This window comes from Balaenoptera physalus, assembly GCF_965194825.1.
Source record: "Balaenoptera physalus genome assembly, chromosome: 4".
Classification (NCBI taxonomy): Eukaryota; Metazoa; Chordata; class Mammalia; order Artiodactyla; family Balaenopteridae; genus Balaenoptera; species Balaenoptera physalus.
The window spans coordinates 68,855,171-68,870,114 of record NC_138891.1 but is presented as its reverse complement, the minus strand read 5'-3'; the positions used below and the strand labels follow the sequence as shown (position 1 = coordinate 68,870,114).

Here is a 14,944-nt window from a genome sequence, read left to right as displayed (position 1 = left end):
TTGACTGACTAAACCAGGGACATCCTTTTCTAGCCTATTTGCAAAGCCAGCAATTTAGTCTTTTCAACCCTACGATTCAGTATTCTCAGAGAACCATTAAAAGTACTCCTTTTAATGGCAACTAGAAAGCTTGATTCCTGTACGCCTCCTCCTGCTCTCCCGAGCCGTGTCTCTACATTAATAACAGCAACAGTTCTAGACGTCCCCAAGTATAGCACCTGAAGTTGTCACCCTAACTTGCTATGCCATAGGGAGCTCTCTAAGTGGACAAAACACTGCAGGGGTGCATTGAATGGAGGTTATAGCTTCCTTATTCACTTGCTGTTCACTGTTGAAATCTCAGTGATACAGCACTGGGTATAAGTGTGTGTTTTAAATAAGTCAAGACAAGTGAATGAGCTGCTGTGTTTTGACAAGTAGAAAGCCAGGAGATATGATTTTCAAACATTCAGGCGTATGTGCTTGGAAGCACTGTCAGGGAAGACTTATGGAATGGTCTAATTCAAAGACTGTGTGGATCTCCCGGGTATGCTAATGTACCTGCTCAGGTATGCTCTTGTAAAGAAGGCTTTCCCTCTTTGCCCTGTGTTCTGTTCTGCACTTTGAGGGAAGGCAGTAAAGATCCTGCCAGAGGGTGAGGAATCAGGCAGCTGGAACTGTAACACCTGGGTTACAAGGGGCCTGCTCTCTGGGTGGGAACAGACCTTAAAGGTAATGAAGTCCAAAAAGTAAGGACAGATTTAGAACAGGGACACAGCAGAACCAGAGATGTGTCCCAAGAAAATTATCAGGCAGTGGTGCATTGAGTGAGATGAAGGGATGAGTGATAGAAAGGTGTCCACTGAATGAATCTATGGAACTGCAGTGAGCGCTCTTGAATCATCAGGGGCTAAGGGGTCGCTTGATGGTTATCACCTCTGAACTTCAGTTTTCTCACGTATACTAATTCAGACCAAAGTGACCTTGCAGAGTTGTTGTCAAATCAAATGCGATAATGGACATGCGAGTAATTTGCAGATTGTTACGCACTGGATCGACATATGGGGACACTCCTATTACCACTCAGTAAAACCAAAAAGCATTATTTTACTAAGTGAAACAAGTAATATTTATTTTATAGGATCTTCCTCTCAAAATGATATGACGTGGTTCATAAGCCAATTTCATTTCAGTCAGTGTTCCAATTACATATACACTTTCTCTTGCTCTTCACAGGCAGAAGCACCAGGGAGTTTAAAGAACAGTGATCTAGGTATGCCATAAGGATACTATAGCTGACAACATTAGCCCTAGATCAAATCAGCTTGGCTTGCAATGTACACAAATATTTTTTATTCCCAGGATGGTCCTGAACAACCACTTATGATGACTCTGAGTCACCTCCCTCCGTGAGAGTAGAAGAGAGCTCTGGGAATGCAAATTTTCTTCCTTGGATTATTATAATAGAATGCTCATTAATTGCCCCGCCTATTCCCTTTCGAAGCTCCAATGCTTTGCATTGCCAGACCTGTCTAAAACATAGGTCTGATTACACCCTTCCCTTGCTCAAGAATATTCAGTGCTTCTCCCTGCCTTACAGGATTAAACACAAATTGCTCAACAGAGTATGTCAGGTCCTCAAAATACAGCCTCTGCTCACCTTTTTAAAGTCTGATCTTCAATGACCTCAGTGTTCATATACCATCTCCTGGTCAAACTGGGCTCTGCCCCAGCAAGACACCCGATTCCCTCCTTCACTTTATGTTTTCACCCTGTTCCCTTTATCTGTAGTATCACTTGTGGTTTTTAACTGTGTCAATTTAGTTCCACTGGAATTATGTTTTCCAGAATCCCCTTCTCTGCATGGTTCTGAGTTAGGGCTGACCACAGGGAAATGTGCATGAGATCTGGAGGGGAGAAGTGAAGTAGTAGCAATTGCTTTGGGAGGGTCTGTCTAGGCACCTGGGTGCTATTGCAGCTCATGCACCTTATTGCTGATCTGATGGCTCACCTCCTAGGTGGGGGGCAGCAGCCAGGCCCACGGCTCCTTCAGCTCCTGCTAGATCCCCTCCTTCAACTTCTTCATGCCCAAAGCCAGGTAAGTCTGAAGCTCCATGGCTAAGAGCACCAGCTCCTTCTGCAGGCCACCCATACAGTATGGTTAGATACAGACAGAGATAGTTAAGGGTTGCAGTTTGTCCCCAGGTTGATCTCTTCCATTTCACATCCAGCATTTCTTCCTGACTGCCCACCTAACACAGGCAGGGGCAACAGACTTCTTCACTGGCTCCTTCTCAGGGTCCTTAGTGACTCCCAACTGTCCCCTTTTGGGGTTTTCTTTGCCCACCTTCTCCCACAATTGTAAGACTAATCCCTATGACAAATTCCACATTCTCTATCATCCACCCATATCATTTCTGCTTCCCTGGTCGGACCCTAGCTCACACGTCACTCCTCCCCACCAATCTATGTCCAAAACCTGCCTGTACATCATTTCAAGATTCACTTCAAATACCACTTCCTCATAAACCCCTTCCTGAGTGACACAGTTGCCTCTTCCTTTGAAACATCAAAATATTTTACCACATATCTTTTAAAAGTTCTGTTATATACTCTTAGACTAATCCAAATATTATATAAGTTGTATTACAACCTCTGGTGCATCTTATCTTTCACAATGATCTATAAATTCTTATTCTTCTGGAGTTGTGTTAGTGTGATTGCATTTTAATCTACAAATCTCACCAGTGTCTTAACTACAGAAGGAGCTCAAAAACTGCTTAGTGTCCAAAAGAGTAAATGAATTATCCATGCAACTACTCCCTTTTTAATAACACAGGTAAGGAAAACCCAATGCTACTGTGTATGGTGTAGCCTCACTTATATGGAGATTATGTCTAGAGCCACTTTACCTTTCCATTCTCTTCCCTTAGAGAAGAGCCTCTCCAATCCGAATCCAACGCTTTTTATTATCTTATACATGGTTCTAATAAAACTCGTTAGCTGGCTCCCTAGTCCACAATAGAGCAGGAACAGCTAATTGTGTGGAGAATAGATAACTGCTAGAGCAAGACATGATGAAAGCAAGAAGTAATAGCAGACAATGAAAGAGAAAGAGGACAGAAAATTTATGAAAATCAGATTACACAAATTTAAAGTATACCAGTTTGGGGTCATTTAGTATATAGGTAAATGATCTCACCTTAATCAATTCTAAAGGAATTACAGCCCACTCCAGTAAACTGTCCTGAGTCACCAACATTTAGTAATGCTACATATTTTAGAATAATCTCCTTCTGAAATTATTTTTTAAAACAAAAAGTTTAAAAGAAAGTAACATATTGAAATTTCACCATTAAAGAATCTCATAGTAGCTCCCATTATCAGAAAAAAAGAGGATTTTTATTTTTTGTCATGCATTTATTCAACAAATAAGTAGTGAGAGTCAACTATGATTAAGGCACTGTTCTCGTGTGTGTGTGTGTGTGTGTGTGTGTGTGTGTGTGTGTGTGTACTTTTCCTCCAAGGAAATCATCAAACTTGGGAGAAGTGGGACAATAAAAATTACACCTTTTAAATATCTCATAAAGCAAAAAATAAATAAATAAATAAATAGAAGTCATTGTAAATCAGCACCACATTGGTTTCTTACAAAAAAGCAAGTAAATGCAGCCAACAAAATAGGACTGAGTTCATTGTTGCCAGCTTCTTCCAGGGCAATATAAACTGTCAACTAGAAAGAAGCTTCTTGCCTTCCCCACACAGGCTTTGCCTCATTTCTCTTCCCAGCAGGGAAGGTCCCTGGAGACTCTACAGGTGTTACAACCCCGTACAGTTTGCTTTGGAAGAAAAATGTGGAGAAAAACACACATAAGAAATACTTGTTTTCATCATCACAGCCCCCAATACACACAAGGAGGCAACTGTGGCACTTTCTAATTTTTTCCCCTGGTTTAATTCACATAGGTTGGAAATAGGATTGAAAGAGATAATGAAAATAAAGCACTCAGCACAGCTCCTGGCACACAAGAATCGCTGGATCAATATCAGTGATTATGATTAGAAGGGGTCCTAAACGTCCAGCAAGCTGTGTAAATTAGCCTCATTAAGTGTTATCTGGGACAAAATTTGAGTCTTGGGCTGTTTTTCCTTTGTCACCCAGAATGCTCTGGGGCCACCACTAGAATATAAAATAATTTTTCAGCAAGCCAGCTTTGGCTGGGGAGAAGGATGGGCAGCGCTGCCTGCAGGGATGTTTGGAGTAGAGAAACAGGGTGGTCCTACAGCACCTTTGCCCCCATGTAGTTCCCCAGGACTGGCCCTTCTACCTACAGGAGTGCCATGCTGAGGGCAAGGTACCAGAATGGATCCTGGAACAAAATTAACATCACTGATTATATGATCGGATTTTTGGCTTTGATTTTTAAAGGAAGTGAATAAAACTAGCACAACTGAAAAACTAAGGAGTATGTAAGTGTAAGCATGTTTGGAGAGGTTGTTTCAGTTCAAAAAATAAAAATAAAAATAGCTTAAGTGGACTGAGCACTAATTAAATTGCAGGCACTCTGCTAAGTACTTTATAAACATATTTAATCCTAAAACAGTTCTATATCCTTATGCCAATAACACAAACGAGGAAACAGGTTTAGAGATGTGAAGTAATTTTACCATAGCCCAGGGGTAGTAAGTAGCATTACCCTGCCCAGGTTATCTCAGTCTAAAACCCACACGTTTACTAGTATATGCTAATGAAATAATGCAACTTAAAAGATCACGCATTCATTCACTGATTCAATACATTTATTGAACTATTCCTTCACAGGAAGCACCGTGAAGTGGGACTAGTAGAGATAAATAAAATATTCAGGGTCACTTCTTACAATCACAGGGCAGTATGGTATAGTGGTTAAGCTTGCCCAAGTTCAAATACTGACTCTACTGTCAACTAAGTCTGTGAGCTTGGCCTCAGTTTTCTCTTCTGTAAAATGGTGATTATAATAGTACCTGCCTCTCTTAAACTTATTCTGAGATTTTGATAAGCTAATATTTGTAAAGCTTATATTATTACAAGGCATGCATGAGCCTGCATATGCATGTGTCAGTCAAGACTTCATGGAGGAGTTCTACCTCTTGAGAGAAGAGTTAGGCACCTTTTAGACTTTTAGAGCCAGAAAGAAGAAATTGATCTTATATGGAATTAAATTTGCCTTTCACACACTCACTCTTCAGGACAGCAGATTTCAGAAACTGGTACCTAAAATCTCATAAAGAAAGAGCTCTAGGTCCAGTGTTTGGGGGGACTGATTACATAAAACACCTACACAAGAACTGTAAAATTTCCAGCTGAATTGAATTGAGCAACTGCACTTACATATCCATCTATTACTTAGTGCATTTGGAAAAAATAATGATACCGTTTGAGAAAGAGAAAAGGAATCTGATTTTGCCTATTTAGCCTGCTTTTTTCTGTTGTTGTTTTGTTGGGCATTCTAATGGGAAAGAAAGGCCATGAATGACAGATCAATGAGACTGAATTGTCTTCTCATTTGTCCTTAGGAACCTACATGAGGTCAGCAGAGTTTACCTCTTCATCTTAGAAATGAATTCTTCCATTTTCCTTCACTCTCTGTTTGAGGTTCCAAATATGTCAAACCTGGTCATCATTCTACTTTAGTCCTTTCAGTGACTTCCTGCTGTATTTTGCATAAAATCCAAACTCCTTACCTTGGCTTGTAAGGCCAGTCTGATCTAGCCCCTGCTTATCTTAGAACCTTAGTTCCAGCCCTTCTCTCCCTCTTACCAGGCCCTGCCACCTCAACCATGAACAGATCGACCCTGGCTCCTTCTCAGGCTTTTTTGTCTTAGCTCAAACGTCACCTTCTCAGAGATGTCATCCCTGACTACCCTATTTAAAACTGCCTCTCCTCCACAGCCCTCCAACATTGTTGTTGTTGTCACTGTTTTAATCTCAGCCCCTTATTTCTTACCCTGAACTCACTTGTATGTCTTCTGTTTATTTGTTTGTTGTCCGTTCACATATATATATATATATATATATATATATATATATATATATATATATATATGTTTTTTTTTGTATCTCTCCCAAACTATTCTTAGTAATGCTAACAGCAAGGAATTACCTTAACACCTCTGCCTCCCAAGGCAATTTTGGATAACTTCTAAATGTATGTATATACACACATACATATGCATACACATAAATTTATACTTCAATATTCTAAATATATGATCAATATTCTAAATATATATGCCCACATATATATGTATATGTGTATGTGTATAAGTGTGTATATATATATATGTGTGTGTATATATAACAAATTTTTTATTTCAGTATTATATATCTATATAATTCATTTCCTTATCTATTTCTTTCTACTCGTTGAGGATAAATAATACTAACATCTATACTTTTATTTATTCATCATTTACTCATGATGCTATTTGTATCATCTAGGCAGATACTATTTGCTAAGATACTATTTTAGGCACCCAGGATACAGCAGTGAGGAAAACAAGGGTCCCTGCCCTTGTGGATTTTACACTCTAGTGGGGCTAAACTAAACACTAAACAGTTGACAGGCTACACAAATCAATTAAATAGTATGTGGAAGCTGATAAGGTGACAACCGCTATGGACAAGAGAAAAAGCTGAGCAGGGTAAGTGCGGTCAGGAATGGCAGGAGTGGAGATGGGAATAGATATAGATATAGAGGTCTATCTAACCAGGAGATAGCTAGAGCAGGCTTATCACCATTTTACAGAAAAGGAAACTAAGTCTGGACAGGCTAAGCAAGCAGTATCTAGGGTTCAAACCCAACTCTGACTTCAAAGCCAGCCAACTTTTCACCACCCACTTTATCCATTCAACCCCCAAACCCTGCTACTGTCTCACACTGTAATTGGCAAACCGAAGTCTAATCTTCCAGAAAAGAGCTATTTAGTGTGTATTATCATTCTCAAGTGTCCATCATTTCTTTAAGTGGAAAAAAAACCCTATATCTGTTTCAATGAGAGTCTAGCTTCTTCCATGGGCACTAAATTAGCTCAAAAGAAGAAAGCAGAAAATATGCGCTCATAATGCTACAGTCCAAATTAAAGCTAAATATTTTATCCCTTTACTTCTTTGTAGAAGATTATGGTAATTAATGGTGCTAGAGAGCTTGCTTTATATTTAAAAAAAAAAAAAAAACTCTCTTTTTATTTCCCAAACAAAAAATGTCACTGTGCCTAAACCAGGTGTCTGTTTACTCCTCCCACCCCCAAACCTGGATCCAGAGGGAGAAAACAGTTTGCAGGTTGTGGGAATGTAGCAGAATCACATCCTTAAGGACATAGAAAGTGTCTTTATGGATGTGACTCTTAACGCAGCGCTCACTTGTGATTCTCACTGAGGCCAAGGAGGCCGCCAGGTATCTGGATTTTATGATGTTCCACATGCCTGACATGTGAATGCCTCTGTGGAACTAAGAGTATGGATCTACTCTTAGCTTTTCACGGTGTCTCCTAAGTCATCACCTTCCAGGCACAGATTCAGAGAACAACGTGCCTTAGAGAGGACCTTGTCCAAATTCCTCACTCTGGAGGTTAGAAAAAGGACTCTTAGAGAAGGAAAAGCCACTAACCAGTACCGGGGCTGTTGCACTGAATGATTGAGGGGGAAAAAGCATAACCTTGGAGTCAGAAATCTAGGGTGCAAGTCCCAACTCCACTATTCGCTGGCTGTGTGGTCTTAGAAAATATTTAGCCTCTCAGACTTGGGATGTAAAATGGTGTTGAGAACAATTACTTTGATTACCTCAGATTATTGTAAGAAAAAAATACTTGGGTGCATGTGCGTATATAATAACAAGCATTTTGAGGGCTTAAAATTCTATAAAAAAACAAAAACTGTTCATTTGAATCTAGGTCTTCTACTTTCTAATCTCATATTGATTTGGGCATGCAACTGAATATCTCTGTAGTTGTTAATCATAACGAAGGTTAAAATCCCCATGTGCCAGGCTCTTAACAAATGTTTTGGCACCTGACTGACACCTACCAAAAGCTGGATGAAATGGGTTTTATTATCCCCTTTTTACAGGTGCTGAGAATAAAGTAGGGATAGACGGAATAACTTGTCTAAGGTCAAATCCAGGGAAGGTGGTCTGATACTAAAGCCCATGATGTTACACAACCACAATTTTAGGTCACCATAGCATCTAACCATACCTGGCGTAAGGAACTATGTTATCGATGAAAAGAACATTTTCAGAAATGACCGGTTCTCTTTTCTGTTGCCTTTAGCACTGATTGGGAAAAGAGGAAGCCAGTGTAATCATAAGGACTTATGTGTCAGACAGGAAGAAACTACAGGCATCTCCTACATATAAACTAGACATAAAAGGTCACCTGTCCTCATGTCCAATTATATCAAATAATAGCTGGACTGGTATGAATTCTTCACTGCTTTTAGAAAGTGAGATCGAAGCTCGCTGCAGCTGCCCACTTCCCTGGAAACTTCCTACTTTCTTTCAGGTAATTTATTTAGGACACTTGACACTGGCCTTGCTGTCAGTATATGCAAGCATGAACTTCAGTGTCATCCTTCATTGTGTTTGCTACAAAATGTCCTGTATTATTGGGATAAAAATGTCTTTTTCCATGATTGAGCCAGTGATTGTTCAATCTTATTAGAGTCTGTGACTCCTTATCATTTGTCTGATTTTGTGACCACAAAATTTAAAAAAAATAAAATAGGGCTTCCCCAGTGGCGCAGTGGTTGAGAATCCGCCTGCCAATGCAGGGGACATGGGTTCGATCCCTGGTCCGGGAAGATCCCACATGCCGCGGAGCAACTAAGCTCGTGTGCCACAACTACTGAGCCTGTGCTCTAGAGCCCGTGAGCCACAACTACTGAGCCCGCGTGCCGCAACTACTGAAGCCCACGCGCCTAGAGCCCGTGCTCCACAATGAGAGAAGCCACTGCAATGAGAAGCCCGCGCACTGCAACGAAGAGTAGCCCCCGCTCACCGCAACTAGAGAAAGCCTGCGTGCAGCAACGAAGAACCAACACAGCCAAAAATAAATTTAAAAAAATAAAAAATAAAAAGAACAAAAAAATAAAATAAAGTTACCTTATTAGTCTGTAGAGATGGCCTTTGAAATAATTAATGATATGATAAAGTATGAGAAAACTGGAAAGCCAATGCTGGGCGTACCTGACACAGCATGAATCCATCATCTATTTAACTCAACCTTTTGAGTACAGGGCACTGTGCTAGGCATGGGGCAGGATAAACCATGCCCTCAGCTGCTTGGGTGCTAATCAGGGACTTGGACAAGAATACAAAGGGACAAATTACTGGCCCACAGTTAAAAAAGAAATTTAAAAAAATTTTTTTAAATTATAATAGAGAGAGAAAGAATAGGTTACAAGCATTTAAAGGGGTCTCCAAAACTGGGAAGAATCAAGAAGGGATTTGAGTAGCAGGTTTGGGAGGTGGTAGTAGTAGTAGGTGGTGTGAGGACACAGGGAGGGGACATCTATGGATCTAGTTATACAAGTCCTCAGGTCTTACGCTGTGGTGTCTAGTAAGCATGGGATAGTAGACCGAAGAGCTTTGTGCTCAGGCACACACGTTCTAATTGTCACTAACTGGATAACTGTGGGCAATTCTCTAAGTCTCTCAGAGCCTCAGTTCTTTCCTCTGTAAAACGTAGACAATAATATGGACCTGAGAGTTATTTTTATGCTTAAATGAAATGACAGAAGTACATGCACCAATGAATGCTGATTTCCCTTGCCCTCCTCTGTCTAACCAGAAAATAGATTTCTTGGCATAATACAATCAGGGTATTTTCTCTTTATTCCCCTTTCAATCTTTAGCCTTGACTTTTACAAAGAGATGTGGCAATAGAATTTCAGAGTTGAAAGGAATCTTAAAAAAAAAAAAAAAACAATGTATTGTAGCAGAAGAGCCTTAGAGATGAACTAGACCAGCTGTCTCATACTTTAGGCCCAAAGGTAAAGCGACTTCCCAGGCACAGGCAAGATAATACCAGGATCAGAAAGACAGGATGGGGATGGGGTGGGTCATGGGTCCTAATTCAGGTCCTCAGTTCTAGTCCAGAGGCTGCACAATTTCAGGTCTTTCCTAGCTCTGAAATGAAATGCAGAGATGAGTCTCAGCATCGGTGCTTGCTTTGTGCTACACGATAAGGTCCTGCTATTTAACCTCTCTGAGTCTCAGTTGCCTCAAAAAATACACAGGATTACTGCAAGGACTGAATGCGATGATAGACGTAAAACACTCAGTACAAGCCATGATGGAGTTCATTAAAGGGCGGCTATTAAATTTTGATTTTCACAACTGAACAGACTAATAAACTGCAAGAACTGATGGCAGAAGAAAGAATTCATATTCATTAAACGCCTCCTATGAAAAAGGCGCTGAGAAAGAGAGTCAAGCTTCTAGGTAGGCATCAGTGTTCCTGTTTCCCAGTTGAGGAGACCGAGGCACATCTCAACATAGTAACTTGCCTGAGGTACCCTCCAGACGCTAAGACTCCACACTGCCACAGCTGCTAGAGCACGGTCAGGCTAGAAGGAGGTCTCCTAACAACCTCGTCAGTGTAAACCATGCGTTCCCACTTTCAAAAAGGAGACAAAAAAAAAAAAAAAAAAAGAGAGCAAATCAGTAGCTAACCTGATTTAATCCCCCAAAATATCAGATACCAAATGTTCTGTAACCTTCCTGTTCTTTGGGGTTTTTATGTCTCCCACAGAACAATTTCCAAAATGAGCAAAGAGCACAGTAGGTGGCTCTCTTTAATATTTCACGGGCAAGACAATAGTGACTCAACAGATCCTACATCTGTGTCACCAGCAAAAGCCTGACAAAGTTGAGCAACAGATGAAACTGTGTGTGTACTGGAGATAACCTTTATTTTTTTCTTCTGCTTCTTCCTCTGATTTTCTCCAGCTACATTCTGCTTTTCTAACTGTGCCAGGTTAAGATGCCGCTGACTGCTTACCTTTTGGCAAAAGCAAACATATGCTTCCAAAGGCCAAACGCAAGGAGCACAGCGTTTCTCCCCAAACTGCCTTTACAAGTCTGTCTGCTTGCTGCAAAGCAAAGAAACCTAAAGGCCTGTGGGAAGTCTCAACAGATAAATGGCCCCATTGCCTGGGCCGGAAACAGATCTGTTCATTTTCCTACATAAGCCTGCAGCCGTCAGTTTCCACAGGGAGGATTGAAACTCCAGACCAATGATCAGCATCACCAGCCAGCAGTGGTCTTTCCTGCGAATGCCGCCTCTGTACACTGTTCACTGTATTCCATCCTTTCCGACTTCGAATTGGCAAAAGAAAGAGAAAAATGGTATGGTCACTCATGGTATTTGTTCCTCCATCTTCTTAACAGCCTGCGTATTAGCACGAGGATGGCAGAAAGAGGAAACCACTCAGAACAGGAAGAAAAACATGACATAATTCTAAGCTTTATGTCTTCAGAGTACCCTTACTCCTAGGAATTGAAGGTACATTACTTCAAACACATGTGAGTAGGCAGGCTGCCTTAGAGATCATCACCCTGAAACTTCCTCTCCTGAGAGCTGGCCCCACTAAACTCTACAGATCATAGTTCTCTTAGCAAGGAAATATCCTCTTTGGGACAAAAAGGATACCCTGAAATCACCAAACAAATAAGGTCAACCCAACAACGGAAGTAAATTGTTAAAGATCTCACTGGAGAGACGACAGGGTGTGATGGAAAAGCCCTTACCTAGAAGTCAAAAGCTGTGATCTGTATTCCCAAGGCTGGAACTTATGAACCATGTGACCCTTGGCAACCTCTCATTTCTCTGACTCTTATTCAATTTTCTTCTCAATAAACTGAGATCAACTAAGAAGAAATATCATTTAATGAGCACCTACTCACTAAATGTACTTTACATTATTCTACTTAATTTAATTCTCACATGCATCCTTGGAGTAAGCATTTTTTTTTTCACTTTAGAATTGGATAAAACAGAAACTCTAAATGGTGAAATAAATTGCTTAGTATTACCCAGCTACATAGGAATTAGAGCTGAAATCTGAATTTGACGATAAACCCAGCTTTTTTCATACTTTATCATATCATTATATTATCCTTCCACTATTAATATGTCTGCCATGTCCTTCTCTCAAGGCTATTGCAAGTAACAAAGAAGATAATATATATGGAATACACTGTGGAAATTTTAAAGTTTTATATTTATGTATTTGGTAACAAATAATCTCTATAAGGAGAAAGGGTATAACTGAGTATCCTTTCTTTAAAAAACCAGAACTAAAAGGAATTAGCTTTCAATCTCCCATCCCCTTGTTCTGACCTTATTTTGAACATTCTCCTTTTCCCTACAAGTCCCTAGTCTCTCAGACACGCGTTCAGATGTATCCTGGCCAGCTCATCACAATGCATGCACATGGAACAGGCTGACGGAAGCAAGCGATCCCATCCTCTGCAAATGTCTGGTGCGGGAGCTACCTAAGAGGGTACCATCGAACTCTTTCCTTTCCTCAAGGTGTATCACACCCCTGCTCTGCATACAGCAATAACACAGGCATATGTGATGGACTGTGGAGAAGGCAGCCAACTATAAATACTGGATGCTCAGTTCAGGGACTTATGGCATAGCCAGGAGATGATAGTAAAAAACGGTATGAAGTCAATCAGAATAAAAGCAATTGTTATGAGCCAGGTGGCGGGTATGTAAAGGACACTATTTCATTTTAAAATACCAATAATGCCAATAATAAAGGAAGCCTAGTGAGGGCACATGTGGATGTTTGTGTTTATATGAGGTAAGTTTGTGTCCAAAAGGGACTAAATTTAGCAGCATCACTGTTTAATCCAAAAGAAATACACAGGAATCTTGTTGTTTTCCTATATTAGCTGAGGAATATAAAGCTGCATGTCTGACCTGACACAGGGGGAATAAAAGGCTTAGAACAGTCTGTAACATAGACGAAACTTGCAACTTCTCCTCTTGTCTTTCTACCTCTCATCAAATTCAAGACCCTCCTTGCCAGTAAAGGATGCCTCAGATCAAAGTTTCACAGACCTGAGGCTTGGCCTAAAAACGAGCAGGGTATTGGCATCACTGGGAAACATTTTATACACCAAGTCAAGCATCTACGATCAAAGTCACATGTAGAGGGCATTCAGAAAACACTATAAAAAGAGCTGTTCAAACTCCGAAGGGAAAAAAAAACACAACATCTAGATTAAAAAAAAAAAAAAAAAAGTCACTCTATCTGAAAATTCAGCTTCCTAAAAACCTACTGTCTCCAAGGTTACTAGGCAGTAATATTTTTAATTGTTGCCATCAATGTCAAACTGAACAGGTGCCAAGCCAGGCACTGTGCTAAGCATGTTATTTGAATTATCCCGTTTCATCCTCCCAAGTGCCCTGAGGGCTCATTGTGACCGTGAAAATCTCCATTTTATGACTGGAAAAAAAAAAAAACAAAAAACAAAACAAAACTGAGTATCAGAAAGATTGGATAACTTGCCCAAGTTCACACGGCTAATAGGTGGCAGAGCTGGAGTGAAGGCCAGGTAAATCCTCCTCCTCAGCTGGTAGCTAACCTAGCGGCGTTTCACAATTTCACCACCAGCGGGTGGAGGCAAGACAGACTGGGAACTGGCTCTTAAAGGAAACGAAAAAAAAAAAAGAAAAAAGAAAAAAAAAAGGAAACGGCAGAAGTTTGCTTTTGTGTTTGTGATTTTTCTCTTTAACTCAGCTTCCTTGTTCCCTCCCAGGACTTAGAAGTGAGAGGGGCTATGGCTCCGTGAGGTCAGCTATTCCTGCAAGAGAAGCATCCTATTTCCCACAGGACGACCGGCCCCGCTTCCCCTGGGGCTGGAGAGAAAACTGTGCCAAACGAGGTGACGGGCGCCCGGACGCCCCTCACCTCTCCACGGACTCTACCAGGAGTCTGACGGACACCCTCGGCGGGGCATCTTTCTGAGAAAACAGGTCAGGGGAAGAGAAAGAGAGGCTGCAAGCAGCCTTTACCCAGGCTGTCACAGGTCCAAGCTGAAGACGACGTGATACCCAGTGGCAACGCTGGGACACACTGCCCCCTTCTATCCTCACCGTTCACAGCAGCACTCGAGAAACCAAGGCCGGGGGTGTACCGGGGTATATCCCTTAAAGAGCTGGGAGAGGGCTGCAGTGACGCGCAGCCCTCACACAAGTGCGTTACTTAAATGCCTACAAAGCAAAGACGGGACTCTGGACAGTGGGTTCGAGTCCTGCCCACGGCACTAACTTAGCTGTGTGATCTATCCCAGCTGCTGCCTCGCTCTGTGCCTCAGTTTGCCCTTCTGTAAAATAGGGTTGAAGGAGACGATGTGTAAGAATCCTTCCACCTTGAGATTCTGTAGATCGGTGATCCCCCGAGCCCTCATCGCCGCGCGAGACTCACCTTTCTTGGGAGGCAGAGCGGGCGCAGCGAAGGCGGCGGGGATGGGTGCAGGATCGCCCAGCACCGCGTCTTTCGGTGCGCTTGGCCAAAGCAGAGTCCCGGGGACCCGGATCCGGCCAGTCTTCCCGCAACGAGCCTCTTACTTTCCGCCGCACTTTCTTTTTTCCCCCTTTGGGGCTCCTCCCCTGCTGCTGCGCGATTGGCCGGCGCTGCGCGGCTCCCGCTCCACCCGCCGCCTCGCCAGCCACCAGCGCTCAGGGTTTCCCAGAGCGGAGGCCGCGGGGCGGCACCGAGAGCGGCCCCGCCCGCGGCGAGGAGGAGCGGCGCCGGGCCCGCGGCCGGCAAGAGGCTGCGCTAGGCCTTTCGGCGCCCGGCCACCGCCTGTGCAGGCTGGAGCGCGCAGAAAGGGACAGCGTGGGTCCTGCAGCTTGGCACGATGCCAGGCGCTCTGGGGAGATGCGCCCCCGGCTATACACATAGACG

General features: G+C 42.2%; 1 protein-coding gene across 6 annotated transcripts in view; it reads right to left on the bottom strand.

The window, feature by feature from the left end:
* IL1RAP (interleukin 1 receptor accessory protein) overlaps nucleotides 1-14,722 on the bottom strand; it is a 165,248-nt gene extending 150,526 nt beyond the window's left edge. For 2 of the 6 annotated variants that reach the window (XM_082461475.1, XM_082461478.1), the window contains exons 1-2: nucleotides 14,462-14,722; nucleotides 13,544-13,680 (exon numbers count right to left, since the gene is read on the bottom strand). The gene's annotated coding sequence lies outside the window, so the exon portion shown is untranslated. The remainder of the gene's footprint in view (nucleotides 1-13,543; nucleotides 13,681-14,461) is intronic. The other 4 variants (XM_082461476.1, XM_082461473.1, XM_082461479.1 and 1 more) reach the window with 4 other exon arrangements.
* Between the last annotated feature and the right edge of the window lie 222 nt (nucleotides 14,723-14,944).